At 38.7% G+C, this 22474-nt stretch overlaps 1 protein-coding gene across 2 annotated transcripts in view; it reads left to right on the top strand.

Annotated features, from left to right (window-relative positions):
* Positions 1-4553: 4553 nt before the first annotated feature.
* Positions 4554-22474, top strand: part of RHOBTB1 (Rho related BTB domain containing 1) — a 131528-nt gene continuing 113607 nt past the window's right edge. Inside the window, exons 1-2 of one of the 2 annotated variants that reach the window (XM_030941056.1) lie at positions 4554-4623; positions 19373-19473. The gene's annotated coding sequence lies outside the window, so the exon portion shown is untranslated. The remainder of the gene's footprint in view (positions 4624-19372; positions 19474-22474) is intronic. The other variant, XM_030941063.1, reaches the window with a different exon arrangement.

The following is a 22474-nucleotide window of genomic DNA, read 5'->3' as shown; positions in this document are numbered from 1 at the left end:
GTAGAGGGAAATTTATAGCACCAAATGCCCACAAGAGAATGCAGAAGAGATCTAAAATCGACATCCTAACATCACAATTAAAAGAACTAGAGAAGCAAGAGCAAACACATTCAAAAGCTAGCAGAAGGCAAGAAATAACTACAGTTCAGAGCAGAACTGAAGGAGACAGAGACACAAAAAACTCTTCAAAAAATCAATGAATCTAGGAGCTGGTTTTTTAAAAAGATCAACAAAATTGATAGACCACTAGCAAGACTAATAAAGAAGAAAAGAGAGAAGAATCAAACAGACGCAATAAAAAATGATAAAGAGGATATCACCACCGACCCTACAGAAATACAAACTACCATCAGAGAATACTATAAACACCTCTATGCAAATAAACTAGAAAATCTAGAAGAAATGGACAAATTCCTGGACACTTACACCCTCCCAAGACTAAACCAGGAAGAAGCTGAATCTCTGAACAGACCAATAACAGGTTCTGAAATTGAGGCAATAATTAATAGCCTACCAACCAAAAACAGTCCAGGACCAGATGGATTCACAGCCGAATTCTACCAGAGGCATAACGAGGAGCTGGTATCATCCCTTCTGAAACTATTCCAATCAACAGAAAAGGAAGGAATCCTCCCTAATTTTTATGAGGCCAGCAACATCCTGATACCAAAGCCTGGCAGAGACTCAACAAAAAAGAGAATTTTAGGCCAATAACCCTGATTGACATTGATGTGAAAATCCTCAATAAAATACTGGCAAACCGAATCCAGCAGCACATCAAAAAGCTTATCCACCAAGATCAAGTTGGCTTCATCCCTGGGATGCAAGGCTGGTTCAACATATGCAAATCAAGAAACATAATCCATCACATAAACAGAACCAATGACAAAAACCACATGATTATCTCAATAGATACAGAAAAGGCCTTCGACAAATTCAACAGCCTTCCATGTTAAAAACTCTCAATAAACTAGGTATTGATGGAACGTATCTCAAAATAATAAGAGATACTTATGACAGACCCACAGCCAATATCATACTGAATGGGCAAAAACTGGAAGCATTCCCTTTGATAAGTGGTACAAGACAAGGATGACTTCTCTCACCACTCCTATTCAACAAAGTATTGGACGTTCTGGCCAGGGCAATCAGTTAAGAGAAAGAAAGAAAGGGTATTCAACTAGGAAAAGAGAAAGTCAAATTGCCTCTGTTTGCAGATGACATGATTGTATATTTAGAAAACCCCATTGTCTCAGCATAAAATCTCCTTAAGCTGATAAGCAACTTCAGCAAAGTCTCAGGCTACAAAATCAATATGCAAAAATCACAAGCATTCATATACACCAAGAACAGACAAACAGAGCCAAATGAGTGAAATCCCATTCACAATTGCTTCAAAGAGAATAAAATACCTAGGAATCCAACTTACAAGGGATGCGAAGCACCTCTTCAAGGAGAACTACAAACCACTGCTCAATGAAATAAAAGAGGACACAAACAAATGCAAGAACATTCCGTGCTCATGGATAGGAAGAATCAATATTGTGAAAATGGTCAACGCCCAAGATAATTTATAGATTCAATACTATCCCCATCAAGCTACCACTGACTTTCTTTGCAGAATTGGAAAAAACTATTTTAAAGCTCATATGGAACCAAAAAACAGCCTGCATAGCCAAGACAATCCTATGCAAAAAGAACAAAGCTGGAGGCATCACGCTACCTGACTTCAAGCTATACTCCAAGGCTACAGTAACCAAAGCAGCACGGTATTTGTACCAAAACAGATATATAGACCAATGGAACAGAACAGAACCCTCAGAAATAATACCACACATCTACAACCATCTGATCTGTGACAAACCTGACAAAAACAAGCAATGGGGAAAGGATTCCCTATTTAATAAATGGTACTGGGAAAACTGGCTAGCCATAAGTAGAAAGCTGAAACTGGATCCCTTCCTTACATCTTATATAAAAATTAACTCAAGATGGATTAAAGACTTAAAAGTAAGACCTAAAAACCATAAAACCCTAGAAGGAAAATCTAGGCAATACCATTCAGGGCACATGCATGGACAAAGACTTCATGACTAAAACACCAAAAGCAATGGAAACAAGAGCCAAAATAGACAAATGGGATCTAATTAAACTAACGAGCTTCTGCACAGCAAAAGAAACTATCATCAGTGTGAACAGGCAACCTACAGAATGCGAGGAAATTTTTGCAATCTGCATCTGACAAAAGGCTAATATCCAGAATCTACAAAGAACTTAAACAAATTTATAAGAAGAAAAAAAAAAAACCATGAAAAAGTGGGCAAAGGATATGAACAGACACTTCACAAAAGAAGACATTTATACAGCCAACAGACACATGAAAAAATGCTCATCATTGGTCATCAGAGAAATGCAAATCAAAACCACAATGAGATACCACCTCACGTCAGTTAGAATGGCGATCATTAAAAAGTCAGGAAACAACAGATGCTGGAGAGGATGTGGAGAAATAGGAATGCTTTTACCCTGTTGGTGGAAGTGTAAATCAGTTCAACCATTGTGGAAGACAGTGTGGTGGTTCCTCAAGGATCTAGAGCTAGAAATACCGTTTGACTCAGCAATCCCATTATTGGGTATATACCCAAAGGATTATAAATCATGCTACTATAAAGACACATGCACACGTATGTTTACTGTGGCACTATTCACAATAGCAGACTTGGAACCAACCCAAATGTCCATCAATAATAGTCTGGATAAAGAAAATGTGGCACATACACACCATGGAATACTATGCAGCCATTAAAAAAAGGATGAGTTCATGTCCTTTGCAGGGACATGGATGAAGCTGGAAACCATCATTCTCAGCAAAATTTCACAAGGACAGAAAACCAAACACCGCATGTTCTCACTCATAAGTGGGAGTTGAACAATGAGAACACATGGACACAGGGAGGAGAACATCACACACGGGGGCCTGTTGGAGGTGGGGTCTAGGGGAGGGAGAGCATTAGGAGAAATACCTAATGTAAATGACGAGTTGACGGGTGCAGCAAACCACCATGGCACGTGTTTTCCCAGTACTCTAGAACTTAAAGTATAATAATAATAATAAAAGAAAAAATACAAAGAAGAAAAGAATGAATGGATGTCCAAAGCTTTGAGCAATCTTGAAATTACATCTTATTAGAAACAGTTGAAGGAAATAGAGATATTGAAAAGGAAATAATTCATTAAATGGCAACTAGGGCTATAAAAGTCCTGTTTTCTAGCATATCCATTTGTATAATTTAGACTCCAAGACAAAACCAATTTTACTACTCCAAAGAGTTGTTGGATCTCCTATACTATCAGCTCGTTTCGTTCATTCTTCTGTCGGTAGAGTTTTACCCTGATCTGACATCCTAGCTATATCATATTTTTAATCTATTTAATTCTTAGAAAAGCATTATTTCTGCTAAAAATAATAGCTACCTCTAGCCCTTCATTACGCAAGCTCACGCAAAAAAAAAAAAAAAAAATGGTAAAACTGCAGTTACGTGTACAGATAATTTTCTTATCTTATTTCCAATGACTGCCGACTGCCTCTCCCATAAAGTTTTACCCTAGTTGTTAAAAGCTCTTCAAACTGATCTTGTTGCAGTTTATTTTCACCTCTCCTTGACATCAAGGGAAAAATGAAAAATAAGAGTAAAAAGACCAAAAGTCCTGGAGATGAGGAAGTGCAGAATAGTGATTGGCCTCGATCATCTTGACCACTGGAAGGTCTGAACTATTCAAAGGTGACCACACTTAGAGCTTGGTACACAGCAAACGTATAAATGTGCGGGTTTCTAACGTTGTTTACTTTAAAATTAAGTTCCTTACACCCTGCCGCTGAAATGTCACTAGCCTGGGGCCTCCAAAGGTGAACGTGCAGAAGGCTGCAGTAAGGATGGAGAGTCTTTATGTAAACGACATGACAGGACACCAAGTCATGTGTGGTTTGTGATGTCAGCAGAACCCTCTGATGGAATCCTTGAGTTTCCATCACTTGGATAGAGAACGTCCCTATAAGAAAAGGCTGACCCTTGACATCACCAGAAACTTTCCCCAGACTTGGTGTCCATTTGCAGGAGATGCTCCCGCTGGCGCCCCCCGCGAGTCCCAGAGGTGGATGGGTCCTGGGGAGACTTCCAGAAGGGGCGGCCCCTCGGGCCCTGCGCAGAGAAGGGCGAGGCCGCAGGCACTGGGGCCACAAGGGCCGGGTCCAAAGACCGGGGTCCCAGCAGGGCCCCCACGCGCCAGCGGCTGACAGCCCCGGGGGGCAGGGGGGCGGCGGCCCAGGTCTCCCGGGACCGCCTAGGCGTTGGGGTCCCGCCTGAGGACTGTCCGGCAGGCCACGAGGATGGGGAGGGACCCGTGGTCCCCGCCCAGCAGGGCGGCGACAGCCGGGCCGGGAGAGAGGTGGCGGAGCGGAGACAGTGGCCCGGGATGCGGGCGGGGAAGGCGGCCGAGGTGGGAGAGGGCGGGGTCGGCGGGGCGGGGCGGGGTCGGCGTCTCCCGGCGGCTTTACAAAGCCCGCGCAAGCCTCGGCCGCCCGGCGGGACCCAGAGCCGCCGCGGGAGCCTCCAGCGTCCCCAGGTAGCGCGGGCGTCGCGGGGCGGGGCGGGAGCGCTCCTGGGAGGAGCTGCGCCAGGGTGGGCGGGATTATGTGGGGGGGTCTCTCTGCCCACCCGCAGTCCCCACATCCGCAGACTCATGAGGACGCGAGAGCTTGGAGCATCGCATCCCTTTGCACCCTTGAAAGGAGGGTGACCTGGTTACCTTTCGCTGACCTCCTGACAGCTAGCCCAGCTGCTCTGACAAAGCACAGGGCCGCAGAGGGTGCTTGCTTCCAGAATACTTTGGGTATCTTGAGCACCCTCCTACCTAAGCGTCCTCCAACGCGCGCACGCACACGCACACACACACACACACACACACACACTGGTGGAGGCGGGTGGCCAGAGGGATTAGAGAGATAAAGTCACTGTCAGTCAGAAAAAATAAGAATCTGGGCTGGACGTGCCACACTGGGGTCTTCTGAAAGTAGGTGCAGCATCTGCAGCTCCTCATGCCGGGCCCTAAGGTGATGCGGGATTGATTTTTCTTGGTTTGTTAGCTGTGAAATCCCCGGGCTGTAAAAAGGTTTGGGTCAAGAACTAGACTTTGATTTATTGAGGCTTGCTTTGCCCTGCTATGCCACACCTTGTGGTGTCTGGGGTATTTTGGAGCACTCATATAAGTTTGAATTGGTATTCAAGGGAGCTTGGTTTTTAATACTTGGGAATTAAAAAAAAAAATGAAGATATGCATTCTCTTAAGTTTAAATTGAGTTTTATTTTTCAATACACATGTATGTATTTTAAGAGAAGTAATCACTGGTGATGTCACTCAAAAGTAATCACTGGTCATGTCACTCAAATAGTGAGTCCACCAGGTGTGGCGTTGTTAGAATTTGAATTTGAAACTAAGTTTACCCTATAGTTTTAGAGAAATTGACTGCTTCTTTATGTGCCTTTTTATGCGCTGTATTATTGGGAGGTATGTGTGCTGAGAATCGTGTCACATCATCTTGCTGTTGGTGAGAAGGTCTCCCCTGGTGTTGGCCACCTGACTTGGGACAAAACCCAAAATATATATATTTTTATCACTAGTGTTTCAGTGTGTGCAACTGTGCTTCTTGGGCCACTAACCTTAGTCTCTGGTGAGAAGAAATAGGTATCAAAAATGTGCCCTAGGCACATTTGGGAGCAAGGAGGAAGGCTGTAGATTTCTTTTTCCCCATTAAAGTTTTCATGTATTGGCAATTTAAACCCCAAAGCATTGTTTACCACCTGTCAGATGCACTCAGAAGTGTAAGGATTAACTAATAAAAGATTTGTAAAATGCTTCCTGAATCTAAAATTCTATAAATATGCTAAATAGTAATAATCCACCCATAGTTAAATTTATGTAGCTGCTTCTGCCATGCATATAAGATGATTTAGATGCATGTTTCCTGTCAATTAAACAATGAGTTTGGAGCAAAATAATGAGTTCAATTCACATCCTATGAAACTTTGAAATAAAATTTCTCCCATAAAGCAGCAGCAGCAGAGAATCATAAAATAAGCTGCATTTCAAAAAGCTGTATATGAAATGGCATTTACCTTATGGTTGGGTGAAGAGGGACCCAGTGAACTTCTGAAACTAAGAAATATTCAGCCCTGGTTCATGTGTGTCTGAACCATCAACATTCCCTAACGGGGAGGGCATGCAGGTTTTGTGGAACAGCCTCATAGCTTTCCAGTCTAATCCAAGAAATACGCCTCTTGGTATTTTAAGGTTGAATTCAACCTGTGGTTTTGTTCATAGACAATGAAGAAAATCTGTATAGTTACTTGGATTAATTATTTATTCTTCCAATATCACGGGCTTGGTTTTGAGGCATCCTTAACACCAGCTATCATTTTAATATCCTGCAGATAACTGGTTTGTTCCCAGTTGATTTAGTGGCATATTAACATTTTTCTCTGAGCATGTTTTGAATAACAAAGTGTGTCATTCTTCTGTTTACTGACATCCTAGAGTAAAACCCGTTTCTTTTATTCTACCTTTAAGTATAAATACAGATACAGGTGATCTTTCTTTTGTTTTAGGTAGACAACTCTAGATTTATCACTAGCAGGTTATGCTGTGACCTTAATGAAGTTGAGGATGTCTTTTTTTTGACACTTGTCCCATTTAGTGGACTTTTCTTTTCATTTCCTCCACTAGAATTTGGATGGGCAGTTGCTAAATAGACTCCATTCCCGTATTCCACAACCTTCCCTCTGCCGCCACTCCTCCTTTATCCGAGTAACTTAACCTCTGCTCTACTTTGTCTTAACTTGACAACAAGTTGTTATGGGTGAAAGTGCGCTAGGTGAAAAATAAAAGAGCTTGCATTTCTGGAGCAGCTGTGATATACTAGGCACTGTGCCACAACATCTCATTAAATTCTTGTAATAATCTGGTGAGGCAGACATTGTCTGTGTTTCACAGAAAGGAAAACTGAGGCTCAAAGAAGCTCTCATGCCCAAGGATGAACAGTTTATGAATAGAAAAGCCAGGATTTGAATCAATACAGTCTGGTACTTCCTGCTCCGTTGCAATCTCTAAGAAGAGTTCACATTCTGGACTGAAGTGTGGAAGAGTTCTTCTGTTAATTAGCCATTTGACCTCAGAGAAGTCCTTTAACCCTCTGGGCCTCTGGTTTCCTTTCACTAGTTTTGGATTAAATTATCTCTCAGAGATAGATGAGACAGTTCCAGGATTTTGGATGCCAAGCACATAAGCTATTTCTCCCACAGAATCCCAGAATATGCTCTCCCTTCCCATTTCTCCACCCCCTTCCTTCCCATTTTTCTTCTTTTCTTCCTTTAGGTCTAAGTAAATTGCGCTTACTCCAGGAGGCTTTTCTGAACTCCCTTCTGTTCTTCTCCATCTCAGCCCTCAGTGAACCCTCATGGAGCCGATTACAAACTAAAGTCTCTCATTTTTATTTGTTTAATATGATTGTTGTTTTTATCTTCTTCCCCATCCCTCCCTACTTCCCCATCAGAACGTAGGCTGCATAGGCCAGAACTCTGTTTTCTGACTTTTTTCATTACTGTAGTCCCAGGGCCTAGCACAGTGATGAATGGCACATATTTGTTGGTCTGTATGTTTGAATAAATAATTATCTCTTATAAAAGACATGTGTGAATGGCTAATATATTGTCCCTTCCTTGGGAAAGCCTAAATGAAGCATCATTGATCTTACAGTGTTAGAGAGGGTGAGCCTGAATTATGAATGGAGATCTGAGTGCCATAATGGAGATGACAGGGCCGCCCTCAGACACACAGGACAAATGGACACACTGCACCTAGTACAACCCCGTATTTTACGGCAGAGGAAACTGAAGCTCAGAATGATAATAGAAATTTAGGTCTAGACAATACTTTAGAGATCAGCGAATAGTCTAAGCCATTGTTTTATTGATGAGCAAACTGAAGCCCCCCAAAACAGATCATAAACTATAGAACCTAAGCCTTCTGACTTATAAACCAGCATTCTTTTCACTCAGAGATCAAAAATAGTGAGAACCACCCAGTCAACAGGAGTAAGGAGCTTTGGACAATGATGCTTTCTTTCAAAAATTCAAAAGAGCCTTATGTTGCCCAGACCAATCCTGAGTAGCAGCATTAGAACATCTTAATATGTATAGTCTATTTCAAATTTCTTCTGATCTCTATAAACTTCGGTGACACATTTACTATTTTAATAATCCATCAAGCAGCCTTTTAATACCTATCATTAGTTTACCAATTCAATTTAAATGCTTAGACGGTCCAAATAGAAAATTTACAGTGCTGAGCATTTAACACTGGTGTGATAGATTAAAGATACATTTCAAAGATGATTGCTAGTTCGAACCTCACCAAAATGATAACTTTTCTTCTCTAACATAGACAGCAATCCTTGCTAAAGTATTACATTTTATAAACAAACAGTTCTTAAAGTTTAGAGGGCATAAAAATCATCTGGAAGGCTTTTTAAAATCACAGATTACTTGGAGCCATTCTGCACAGTTCTGAATTAATAGGTTTGAGATTGCCCCCACACAACTGCATTTTAGCAAATACCTTTGGTGATTTCTCAATCAAACGGTCTGAAGATCTCATTTTGAGATCCAATAACAATTTTGGTATGTTTTTAATTTCCCCAGATTCTTCCTAAGAGGATATTTTAAAAAAAGATATTTGGGGAGGAACTCAGTGTGTTTGAATCAAGCTAATAGCAGAGATGATTAAAATTGTTTACTAGGTATGATGACATTTGTTTCCTTGTAGCAAAAGTTGTGTGTGTGTGTGTGTGTGTGTGTGTGTGTGTGTAATCATGATGTGGCTACTAGACTTGATATTGGCCTCAAATCAAGCATGTTCAAAAATGTTTCTATTGGACCACAAAAATAAATTGATAAGTAGTAATAAGAGTTGAGTGTTAAGTTTCATGAGGAAATACTGAAGTCCCTTGTTCTCCGGATGGTTACATTCTGTACAGTTGAGAGATAAGATTAATATCCATGAAACGTTCAGGATAAGTTTGCAAATCAAATACAGGATGCCTAGTTAAATCTGAATTTCAAATACACAACAAATCATGTTTTAATAAAATTGTGTCTCCCCTATAATATTTTTATTTGCTAAATCTGGCATTCCTGATCAGAGAACATTAGTGTTCAGTGTCATTAGTTTCTAGAAGTAAGGGTGCTGAGTGGTGGTTGTTAAGCTTAATGAAATTGATAAAAGCTCTGGACGTGCTCCTGAGAAAAATGCCCCCATGGCACATTCCAACAGGCCTCGCATTACCATCCCTTGGGTTCCAGGCTGCCGAAGCTCTCAGGGACATCAGGTCATCTATAGTGGGGGACATCAGGTCATCTACAGTGGTAGACAGTGAGGCAAGCTCCTCAGGCTATTTTCTCTGGGCTGGAAAGGTCTGGAAGGTGACTGTGAAAAGTATAGTTGAACTAGGCCTTAAGGAGCAGAATTTAGCTGGATTGTGGGTGGGAAGACATCTGAAGCTTTGAGAGGAGGCAGATTCCCTCAGGCCCTGAGGGTATTTAGTGCAGAATACTGAGAAATCAGCTTGGGCAAGTTAAAAAAACAAAACAAACAAACAAAAAACTGGATTGTAGACATTCTTAAGTTTTAAAGGGTTTAGACTGTCCATGTTGGAAAATAAAGAGTCTTCATTGATATGTCAGTGGGGAGAACATGATTGAACAAAAGGAAAGAATAAGAAAAGCATAGGAAGCCCAAGCTCCAGAGTCAGTCAGTCAGCCTGGTACAAGCTCCTCCATTTACGAGCTATGAGGTCTTCGACGTGTGAGCAACTTCTGTGAGTCCCCATCTCCTGAGCTGTGAATTGGGAATAATAATAGAAGCTACTAATGGGGTTGTTGTGCGAATAAAATGAAGTTGTTTGGTGCTTAGCACAGTGTGTGATACTGCATAAATATTCAATTAATGGTGCATAAGTACTATGACATGCTCCTGCTGCCTCTAATATTGTTCAAGAAAGAGAAGTCTCAGCAATCTGCTTGAACCTGATTTTTTTTTTTTTTTTATTTTGGGGGAAGTAAAAAAAAGAGGAAAATGATTGATTACTGGATTTGAATATAGCTTTAAAATCTCCCTTTTCCAAGTTGAAATTGCATTAACAAAAAACAGTAAGGGCAGAAACAAGTGAGCAAAATGCCGTGTGTACTTCTGAGATTTTTAAAATAAGTACATTCAACCCTTTATCATTTCTCCTAAGAGGAAATATTATGGATAATTCAAATAATTTACTCTGATCCCAATAAACATTTTAAAATTATATATGTTACTCTTAATAGCAGTTTGCCATCTTTTTTGGCCAATATTTAAATTAATCAGCATGTGATTGTTGTTCCCCAAAGCCTTTTAAACAGTAAGAGAAAATGAGGTTATCAGAGATAATTTACAAAGCAGCCAGGTTTCCCTCAAGTAGGTAATAAGGCTGACCACTAATTTTGGAAATGATTTCTTGGGTGCTCTGGAGTCAGACTGCTTAGGTTCCAATCTCTGGTGGCTCCTCCCCCAGGTCAGTCATTTTGCTTCTCTAAACCTCAGTTTCTTCCTATAGGTAAAATAAAAGTAGTAACATTCCTTCCTCAAAGGGTATGTGCACTGAGTCCTCAGTAAGGTGCCTGGTACACGGAAAGCACTTTCCAGCTTGTAAGAATTTCTCAGCATGGAATTTTATGACCAAAGCAACATAGTCATCTTATTGGTATATTATTTTCTTTAATATACTCATAAAGAATTTAGTTCAGGAAAGCATCTAATAATGTGGGAGCTATTTATGATCTTTAGTCACAGCTTAATGTATTGATGTAAGCAACCAGGGTTGTTTAGAGCATTTTCCAAGCCACAGAGTAACATTGTACTCCATGTACTCCAAGCCATAGAGTACAATATTACTCTATGGCTTGGAAAATTTGAAAGAATTTTTAGCTGCAATTTTCGTTACGTGGTTCTTTTTTTTACTTATCTATCTTCAACTGTAACAGGGCGATTGGTGCTTTTCTAAAGAGTTTTGGGTTTCTTGTGCATTAAAGTGTCTGGGCCCTAGAATTTACTTGGCTCATAAACTTATGAGACAGAACAATATAAGATCGGTTTAAGGTACATTATAGTTGCATGTATGACAGTTAGTTTTTATTTAGTTTTGCTAGAGAGCATCTCCCACAGTGCCTTAAAGATAGTAGACTCAAATATTTATTGAATGAATTTAATGTATAATAAGATGCATTGCATTTTTTTTTCCTGAGGATATTTTTATCTCACATTAGAAAATCTAACTTTAAAAAAAAAAGAGAAGGAAAGATCATGCAGATATTTCTAGACCGAAGTATTATTGAAAATGTGAACTTGGAGATCTACCATTTGTATTTTCTGGAAGTGCTATCATTTTCACAAGCCTGTTTCTCCCACAGGGTCTTTGCATTAGCTGTTCCGTTTCTCTGGAATATTCTTCCCTCAGATGGTGCTTGGCCCAGATAAGATATCACCTCTTCAGAGAAGTCCTCCCTGACCACCTAATCTCACTCACTTTCTATTACGTCTCTTTGTTTTATTTATTGTAGTATATTACCATGTGATTGTTTCATTTTTCTAATTGTTTATCCTCATCCTTACTGGACTAGAAGTACCCTGAGGTCAGAGGTCAAGCCTACATGTTTACTGTTATCTTCCCAGGATCTAGTATAGTGCCAGGCATTTCATAGATACTCAACAAATATTTTGTCAATTTGTTGAATTAATAAAGATCAAGATACGATTTTTTACTGTTATCCTAACGCATAGCAGTAATTTCTAATCTTTTGAGTCACATTTACCTTTCAGAATTGGATTAAAATTTTGACACTCCTCCTTAACGAAAATTTACGTACATGACTTTTTGCCTACAATTTAAGTTCATGGATCTCAGGCTAAGAACCTCAGCTCTAAAGGTGTATATACAAATATTAAGAAAATCGAATTGCACTATTGAGCTAAATGTCACCAAAAAATTAATTACTACAAATGAATTATAAATTTTAATGCTCATATTTTTACAGTAACCAATTACATGTTGCCTTTGGAGAATTTTGCAACCCTCCAGAGGAAAAAAAAGACTACCTATAAATGTTATATATTTTATTTATATGCTGGAAAGGATTTAGGGCCTACAGAAAAAGGCTAATAAAAATATATACTGTACAGCAATATAAAATGTATTTCAAGTAGGTAAGAAAAAATGAGTCAAAGGAAAAAAATAAGGGTAAGAACATAAGATAGGGTCATGAGAGAGATTCATACTCAAAATTTATGCCATGAAATTCAACACTCTTTCTAGAAGATAGTAACAAATTTTGTTCTCAGTTTTTGAGCAGCCAATGCAAAGGAGAGAAAAATCAGTTATGCCTTGCAGAGGGTCATATTTTATATATACTTATACGTGAATATATGTATATGTATATAATAGAAACTGCCTCTTAAAAGAAGAAAGCTTGAATATTGTAATAAAGAATAAAAAGATATATTTCTGGTGTTTTGTTTTTGGCATGTGCCCTTGTAGCTGAGCCTGAAATAACCCATTAAAAATGCTTTAAAATGACTAGCACTTTGAATGTTTATAATTAAGGTTTTATAGCTTATTGTAATTTTTGTCAGCAGTAGACCTTTGGAAGGAGGCCTCATTACACCAGTAAGAAGAGATGGAGCTTGTGTAATGAAGATAATGGGTTTTCTCTGTTTTCTTACAGTCCCTCTTTTTACCTAACCAAGCAGAGAGACACTTCCCCTCCATCACTCCACCATTTCCATTGTTGCACACTATTTAATAAAATGCTGGAAGCTCTCATTCTCTCCTTAAGAGGCATGCACCTAGGACATTGACTAAAGCAAGTTATTCCTGCTAACCTTAGTTGCCTTGGATAGGAGTCTATCTGGGACTTCTATGCCTTCTTTATTTGAGAGAGCAAATACAATAACTAGCTTCTTAGAACATTATGTGGATTTGTGGCATTCTCTGAGGGGCTATAAATGGATCACATTGACAGCTTTATTTGTCATTCTTAAATGGAATGTGTTTTTTTCCCCTTTGTGTTAAATCAAAATCAGATGACATTTCTTATTTCAATGTGGAATGTTTTTACTCTCATAATTGCAAAACGCATTCATAACTGATACTATTCTAATTTACAAAATTTGTGTTTCATGCTTTGGGGGCATGAGAAAAATGTGACTGAGGGAAAACATCTTATGCAACATTTATGTTTCGCCTGTTTATTGAGATCCTGATACAGTTGCTAGAATTCTGTCACCATATGGAAGCAGAGACAATTATATTGCATTTGATGACATGAATTTTAGAAGCTAAGATACAAAAAGGCATATCCAGCAGAATATCTACAATCCAGAGACTTAGGCATTTTTGAAATCTCTTCTCTCCTTTGTGTCCCCAGCATGTCTGTGGACCTTGTCCTCCTTTCCTCCCCTTGCAATGACTTCTATTCAATATATACAGTAGCAAAAATGAAGATAATAGGACTAGAAAATACTACCTTCATATCTTAGCACACATCTTATATCATAAAACCAGTTGCATCTGCTCAGGTGAAATGTTTCATTCAGAAACCCCTATCATTCCCATTCACCCACTACTAAGCCTGAATGAGAACGGAAATCTTCCTCCTTTCATTTCTTATATCCATTCAAAGATCTCAGTGCTCTTGTGACCCCAATTCTGTGCAAAATGTACTCCTAGCCTGGTGTTTAAAAATCCTGGTTGGTACATGTTTCTCACTGGATTTGTCTTTTCATACTGATTTCACACACTCACACTTTCAAAAAAGTTGTGTTTATTGATAATCTACTATGCGTTAGACACCGAATTGCATCAGATACTCCCTTCCTCCATTTGGCCTATGGACTGGGAAGGGAAGACAGTAAAAGAATGACACACATGAATATGAAATTGAAACTGTTCTAAGTGCTACAAAAGAGATAGAAGGTTCTGTAAAATGAGATCCAAATGATGCACAGGCATCAACTAGACCAGGCATATAGGCAGAAGGCATGCTGCACGGGGAAGTCCTCTAGCAGGAGACAGAACAGGCAGCATGAAAGACTGAGGGAAGGTCGGGCGGGGGGCTCGTGCCTGTAATTCCAGCACTTTGGGAGGCTGAGGTGGGCAGATCACAAGGTCAGGAGTTTGAGACCAGCCTGGCCAAGATGGTGAAACCCTGTCTCTACTAAAAAAAAAATTACAAAAATTATCCGGGCATGGTGGCATGCGCTTATAATCCCAGCTGCTCAGGAGACTGAGGCAGGAGAATTGCTTGAACCCAAGAGGCAGAGGTTCTAGTGAGCCGAGATTGCACCACTGCACTCCAGCCTGAGTGACAGAGCAAAGAGCAAGACTTCGTCTCCATCTCAAAAAAAAAAAAAAAAAAAAAAAAAAAAATTACTGAGGGAAGGCCACAATGTCTGGAGTACAGAAGAAGAGTGAACTGCTTAAGTCTGGAGATGTCATCAGGTCCATCACCATGGGAACCTTTTTAGCCATATCAGGAAATATGCCTTTATCCTAGGACCAGTGAGAAGATTGAGGATTTTGGTTGCTTTTGGTTTTTTTGGTGGGTAGGGAGTGCTGTAGTTAGTTACATCATCAATTTTACATTTTGAAAATATATTTCTGGCTACCATGTGGAATATGGGTTGGCAAGGGGGAAAGGTATGCAGATCAGTGAAATATTTCAGTAGAGAGATAGTGATACCCTGGGGAGAAGGATGAGGTGTTAGTGACTTCTGAAAGGTGAATGGATTCAAGAGATATATAGGAGGTAAAATTGACAGGCCACCTTCTGTGTTATCTATGTGCACCCCGTGAGGAAGTGTCAGGGAACAATGGAGGAGGAACATGTGTGTGAAAACAGATGCTAAGCTCAGTGTTGGACATGTTGAGTTTGAGATGTCTTGAGACATCACGGGAGACAGCAGACATTGGATTATGGGTGTGGGGCTTGTCAAAGATATAAACTTCTGACTCATCATGACATTCATAGGTCTGGAGGCAGATATGATTGCTTAGAGAAAGATAATGAAGCAAGTGATAGAAGAAAACACTGAGACCAAAATGCCTGGAGGAAATCAAACCCATAATGGCGCAGTAGTGAAAGATGAGCCCACAGAGGATGAAAGACAGCAAAAGAAACAGAAGGAAACCCAGGGATTCCTGGGTCATGGTGGGCAGAGGAGCAAGCGTTCTAGGAAAGTAGCAGGGGTCAGCTGAGTTGAAAGAAGAAGACTGAGAAATGTGTGTTTTATTGAGCATGGAGGGAGAATACTGGTCAGGGGAGAATTACTTTTGAATTAAAATAAAGAGAAATTGCTAAGTGATATGTATGGGAAATAACAGTTGTAACTGGTTCTGTCTGTCATCCTGCCTGTTTGAGAATATTTTACATGTTCACATCTTGCATCTGTCTCAAAAAGATTCTTGAGGAATAGGCAAGATAGAGAGAAAAATCATTGGCCTATTGGTGACCACTAGAAAGAGAGAGAAACTAAGATGGAGCATAGACCAGTCTGAGGTTCTGAGATCTGAATTGGAGAGAAAAGATTGAACCTGCACACCAAGAGTATTGTATGAGCACATTCCCACCTGTTTGTCCCATCAGTGGTGCTCCTACGGCCAGGGTAAATAAATGTCATGAAGCAATGCTGGCTTGCCTCTCCCACCTGCTTGCATTGCTATGTTGGGTGCAGGGTGGGGGTGGGGGGAGCCTGGGACATCACAGAGCACACGCTTGGGGACTTCCATGAACTGCAGCCTCAGTTTTCCTTCCTGCTTCTGCTTCAGCACCAAAGTTTGAACCCCACCCAGAGTAGGGGCAGAGTGGACGTCACTGTCTCAGCACAGGGACAAGGTGATAAGGCAGAGGTTAGATTGCACAGCTGTGAGCTGTCACTGGGAGGTAAGAGAAGAAAGATGTGTCTATGATTATTTGCAGTAGTTTGCCTATGAAGAGGAAGTGAGAGATTAGGGGGCAACTGGAGAGAGATAAGGCTGAGTAAACATTTATTCATTCAACAAATATCAACCTATCTTATATGTACTAGGCATTAGGACTAGGACAGGCACCAGGAAGACATTTTCCATTCCCCATGGAAAATCTACCATAAAATATACTTATGCCATAAAATAAATTCATGTGATAATCTCAAATGCATTTTATAATCTGATGTCTTAAAACAAATGCAACATTTTTCCTAAGATGTAAATACTTACTTGATTTTTATAAGATAGTCAAATTTGTGTTTTAAGAAAGAAAAATAACACATCAGCTTCTACTTTTTTCTCTCATTTTCTCTTTTCATTCTTTTTGTCTTTCAAATCAGACAGTTTTACTGTTGTCACTTATTATTCAAAAATATTTTCTAAAATGGTGTCCTTAACCCTATGTTCAGAGCCTTTTACAGTGCTATCTGCCTGAAAAAAAAAAATGCTTTAATCTCCTATAATTTTTAGAGCATTCAGTATTACCCCATGGAAGTTAGAAATGTGATTAAAGCAAGGTTTCCCTAGCTAGATTATAAACTTCCTGATAGTAAAGGCACTGCTGGGTGTATAGCTATCCAGAATAAAGCCAGAGTACTATAAATGCGACTTTCCTAGGAAGGGTACAATTAAGGATCCTTGGTTTGTAGAAGAGGAGGGTACAATGAATTCTTAACCAAGGATTCAGGAAGATCCCTGAAGGAGGTGGTATTTAAACTTGGTATTAATTCGTGTGTTCATCGCATCACTATTCACAATAGCAAAGACATGGGATTAACCTAGGAGCCCATCAGTGGTGGATTGGATAAAGAAAACGTGGTGTACATACACTGTGGAATACTTCACAGCCATGAAAGTGACAAAATCATGTCCTTTGCAGCAACATGAATGCAGCTGGAGGCCATTATCCTAAGTGAATTATCACAGAAATGGTAAACCAAATACTGTATGTTCTCACTTATGAGTGTGAGCTAAATGTTGGGTGCACATGGACATAAAGAAGGGAACAACAGACACTGGGGACTACTAGAGGGGGAGGGAAGGAGGGGCAAGGGCTGAACAACTACCTATTGGGTACTATGCTCACTACCTGGGTAACAGGATAATTTGTACCCCAAACCTCAGCATCCACACATTGTATCTATGTAACAAACCTGCACATGTATCCCTTGAATATAAAATAAAAGTTGAAATTATATTTTTTAAAAAATAAAATCTTGGTTCCTTGAAATAAATAAATATAACTGTGTGTTAAAAGTTGAGTATTTCAGACAGCAGAAAGCTACTAACCAGGGTCTCAGAGGCAGGAAACAACTTTTCGCAGGAGTTAGGGGGTGGGGAGGGTTTGATAGTGAGGGGAGATGGTTTAGAATGACTAGAGAGGTTATGTGGAAAGTGGTAAACGTATTGATCTCAGATCTTGGAAAACTGTGCTTGAAAAGTTTATCCTGTACAGGTCTGTTGAAGAGCTGCTAGAAGTTTTCAAGCAAGGGGAGAAGCATGAGTTTTAAGAAAAAGACTAGAAACACCTGGAAACCTGGGAAATGATGGGAGATTGAAAGCAGGAATACATTAGATGAGAGGTCATTGCCTACATGGGAGATGGAGGATGGTGGGTGAGTTTCTGAACTGTGTCAGTGACCTTGGATATGTCAATGGGAAATAGGGCTTTTTGTATGCAAGGCGGCATATGTGTATTGTGGGAAGTAAGAGAATGAAGATGATGCCAAGTGTCGAACCAGGGAGAGTGGCAGTGCCATTGATTTTAAGGAACAGGGAAAAAAGGCAAATTCAGGAGAGGATGGGGATGAAGATCTAGTTCACAAAAGCATCCAAAAAGATATAATTTAAGCTCTAAATGTGAATGAAATTGCTGCCAAGTGGAGAATCTTGTGGAAGGCCCACGTTTAAGGGAAGGCAGAAGAAGAGAAGCCAGAAGAAGAAAATTCAGGGGAGTTTCTTGAGATGGAAATTGAGGTTTCAGGAAAGACAAGAAAAAGATGTGGATTTCAAGGAAGAAGCCTCATGCTGTGATTTGTTTCACTGATATAATCACTAGGTTGTGCCTTTTCTCTTTCTCTTCCTTTCCCTGTGGAACGGCCCCATGAAATGGGCTGTGCAGTGGTCCGTTTTGTCTCACATCCGGGTCCACGCTTCATTTTTGCAGCTCTGCCCTTACTCATTAATGAGCAACAGCTGGCCTGGAGCCACCGGCAATCAACAATTGCCTTCAGAAACTCCTCCTTACTGTTGAGAAAATGACTTAGTAAAGAAGCTGCTTGTGTCTTTGTTAGAGAGGCGCAGAAAGGGAGGAGAGCTGGATGATTTGCCAATTGGGAGTTATTGGTTTTGTATTTAAGGTTGTCCTGATTCAAGCTTCAGGTTTGTTTCTAGGAATAACACAGTTTTTATGGCAATAATAACTACCTCCAGGCAAAACTACTGTTTTGCCCTTCAGTTTTTATATTAGGTAGTCAGTCCTACTCATAAAATAGTCCATTTTATCTCAATGCCTCTATTTCAGGTTTTACATGAAAAATTTCCCAATGAATTTTTTATTAGGAGGATAAAATATTTGGTTTCTTTGGAGGAAGTGATATGCTTTCTCCTAAGAATAAGACTTACGGAGTTTCTCCTACGAATAGGACTTTGTTTTCCTTTCACCTAAATTACCAAGAAATTCAAATCCAAATTATAACATCAATCACTTCAACTGTGTTGACCAGTATATATGGCCTATATATATATTACATATATAATCTTTTATTTATATTTTATTAATTTCTTGGAAAGCACCTCAAATCCTCAAGGTAAAAAGAAAGTCATAGCATAAATAAAAAATTTTATTGTTAAATAAATTCCTTTCCAAACATTATCTCATTTGACTGTCGAAACAGTCCTACTGAGTAACTGGCATTATTACTTCCACCTGGAAGATGAGGGCAGCATCAGGAAGTTGAGAACTTAAAGTTCACTCAGATGAAAACTATGAGTGAGATTTGACCCCAGATATTCTGTCTCCAAAGGCTGTAGTCATTTCAGCCTTCTTTGCTCTGACTTTTGTAAGCAGCTAGGAGATTTGTAAATGGCATGTAGTTGGCTGGCACACTTCTCATTCTCATGAGAAATAATCACTGACATAAGAAACTAATATTGTTTGAGTGGTTTTCTTGAGAGTGAAACATTCCATGCTTGTATGTATCTCTTTCCTAGGTTTTATAATAATCAAGAAGCACATGAAAGAGGCCTCTTCATCAAGCATTCTTGGCTAAGTTCTGAAGATGGAATTGAAGTTGATTTTCCCCCTTCATATGGTGAGTAACTACTAATTTAGGTAACAGAATTGGCTTTCCCCTTTCTCACAATATTTAACAAAGAAATGGAAAAGCATCTTGCGTAAAGATGGCATGACTTATGAATAATATCTAGATTGTCTTCATTATGTTTCACAAAAAATAGAAATATTTCATTTCTTAGTTCAATTATGGGTTTTATAAATTCTAGTTGAATATGTTTTCTCTGGTTTAGAATTTGAGTCATTTGGACCTACATATGAGTTTTGATTACTAAAATAACATAACTCTTCTACCCACTTTATACGCACTTAAAATTCTTTAGTGCGTAGCATTTTGTACAGGAAATTGACATGTGGACTCTGAAAAGTCATGGCCGTATACAAGAAAGATTTAGAAATGACCAGATTGCTGTGCGTGGCATTTGTCTTTTTCCCAGATGCTTAGCTTGGAGCATCCGCCCTTTTTGGCCTGGGCACTGAATGTCTTTAATTAGAAAATCTTATTAGAACTAGAGTCATCCCAAGTGAGTAAAATCAGCTTTTGAAAAAAGGTCCACATTATTGAGTTTTTTCCCCAGAGTATTGTGCCTAAAAAATGTAGAATTATTTGAAATGGACAGTATGGACAGTTTACTTTCCTTTGTCCACCCATAAAATTATTTGTTATTTTCACTCTTCATTATATTTTATTTTTCTTCATATGTTTATATGGTCTAATGCATATTTAAAAGGAAAATTCTCTGTGTGTAGCTGCAAATATTGTAACATTTCATTTATTCCAAAGAATTAAGATGGTGGGCATATATGAATTTGTGGGAAAGCTGAATTATAGATAACTCTTAAACAAATGTGGCTTTTATTATCTTTAACTACATGTACTAACTTCAACAAAACCTTATAAAGTGGAAGTCCTTAAGGAGACCTGTTATAATAAATCATATGAACATTTTGTTATTAGCATATAGATTGGATGTATGTAGGAACTTGTAAAGTGCCTGAGGTTCCTTGAAAATTGTTTATTCTGTGTCTAAACAGTGTACATAAGACTGAAAATAAATGTTTAAAACACCATATATTATCCACCTATAAATAAAGTGTTTACAAAGCAAAAGTAAATGTCCACCCAGCTCATGAACAAATTACCAAAATATTTTAAATTTATTGAAGTCCCAAATTAATGAGATATTACCATGTGTGCATAAATAACTTAAAGAATAAAATTTGCTGATCCTTTTCTCATATGGATATTTGTGCTAATGAACCAGGATCCTATTTACACTATTAGTCCCCAAAGTAATTGCTTGTTTGAAGAAGTTCTGTCTTATGGGTTTTCAGTTAATTAAATCTATTTGCATTTTATGCACACATTTCAAATTCTCAAGCCCTATGTTTCATAAGCCAGATTCAAATATGTTCATGTAATAATATCTCTCATTAAGGCTGTAGTCTTTCATTTTTAAAGGAATGTTCAGAATAGCCATATGCATAAAACACTTATTAATGAAATCCTATCAATATTTTAGAAAAGTCAATCCATTAAATGTTATTTTTTTAGTTTAAATTTTCCTATTGGTAATGGTGATTACTATGCTGAACAGACTTCCAATCTGTAATGTTTCAGTTAACTTAATTTATTCAATGATTTTTTTCCTTTGATTTTGCGTGTCAGTTTTTAACTTCTAATACGGCTTTAGAGTTACAAGCACCCTTTACAAGCTACGTGCATATTAACCGATAGATCTTGCCTACCCAATTGGAGCAAAAATATGGAGCAAAACTTTTCTAATTTTAATACTGAGGAACAGAGTACAATAATTCAGAAAGTTAGAGAGATTTTAAATGGTTTAGTTTTCAGGTAGTTGTCAAATATTTGATCAAGAAGTTGGGAATTAAAGTAAGTAAGTGATAAAAATTGTAAATGTCTTCATTAGATCCAAACTATGGAAATCTTTCATTGCTACCCTACCTTGGAAGCTGGAAAAAGTTACTGCAGTTAGGAGGTAGAAGAAATAGAGGGAAAGGCCAGAAGGAGGGCAGGGCCAGGAAGCTCTGCAGGGTCCCTGCTGTGTAGCAAGGCAAGGCCAGACATTGGGGAAGGTACCCAGGGGCACAATTTGGAAAGCAGGTTTGAAATCTAGTTTTGAAATCATGCCTTACTAAACATCTTTAGGGGGTTATTACATGTTCACCTAGCTCAGTGTTTGGGTGTATTGGAGTGCATCTAGGTATATTCCTCTTTGCAAAGATGTAAAATGCAAAACCTGAATACATTTAGATTCAAAAATTCCAGCCTAGTATTATATCTGAATCAATAAAGAGTAAAGTATCCAAGAGGAAAAAAGAAAGAAATGATATACTAAAATCAGGATAAGTGTGACACTTATTTTATTCTTTTACATAGAATAATATTGGACAATAATGTGCCTTTGTCCACAACGTGGGATTACACTGTAACTATAAGAAGAAAAACAATTTTTGATACCCTGAAAAACTCATTATCTTATAATAAGCAAATTTCATTCAGTTAATTGTTATTGATTCATTTAAGCAATGATCTATGTAAAGTGTAATACCAATAGTCTCCTAAGACGATATCATTTTCACTGGAATCGCCCTAAGGAAGCATTTCTTCTCATTTAGAGAAAGTAGGGATAAAGCACTTGTATTACCATTTGTATAAATTTTTAATACTGAATAAAATATTAGTATTTAGCTTAATATTGATTCCCAACATAATATTCCTCCATAATGGCATGCTAATTGGTTAGAATTAAATCAGACAGATTCAAGAACACTGAGAATAGACCATCCAGCACTTGTAATTTGTTTTCATTAGTTTCCAGAATTCCAGTTAAAATGGAATTAATCTGTCGATTAAAAGACCATGGAACAATAAAATTTATGTGCCTTATGTCATGTGCACTGCCTTTCCCTCCCACTGATCCATGCCCACCATAAGAAGGAGAGGAAGAAGAGGAAAGAGGGCAAATGAAATGCACATGAAATTCACATGTGAATTT

Source organism: Rhinopithecus roxellana, chromosome 11 (assembly GCF_007565055.1).
Source record: "Rhinopithecus roxellana isolate Shanxi Qingling chromosome 11, ASM756505v1, whole genome shotgun sequence".
NCBI lineage: Eukaryota > Metazoa > Chordata > Mammalia > Primates > Cercopithecidae > Rhinopithecus > Rhinopithecus roxellana.
This window is presented reverse-complemented; position numbering and strand designations above follow the sequence as displayed.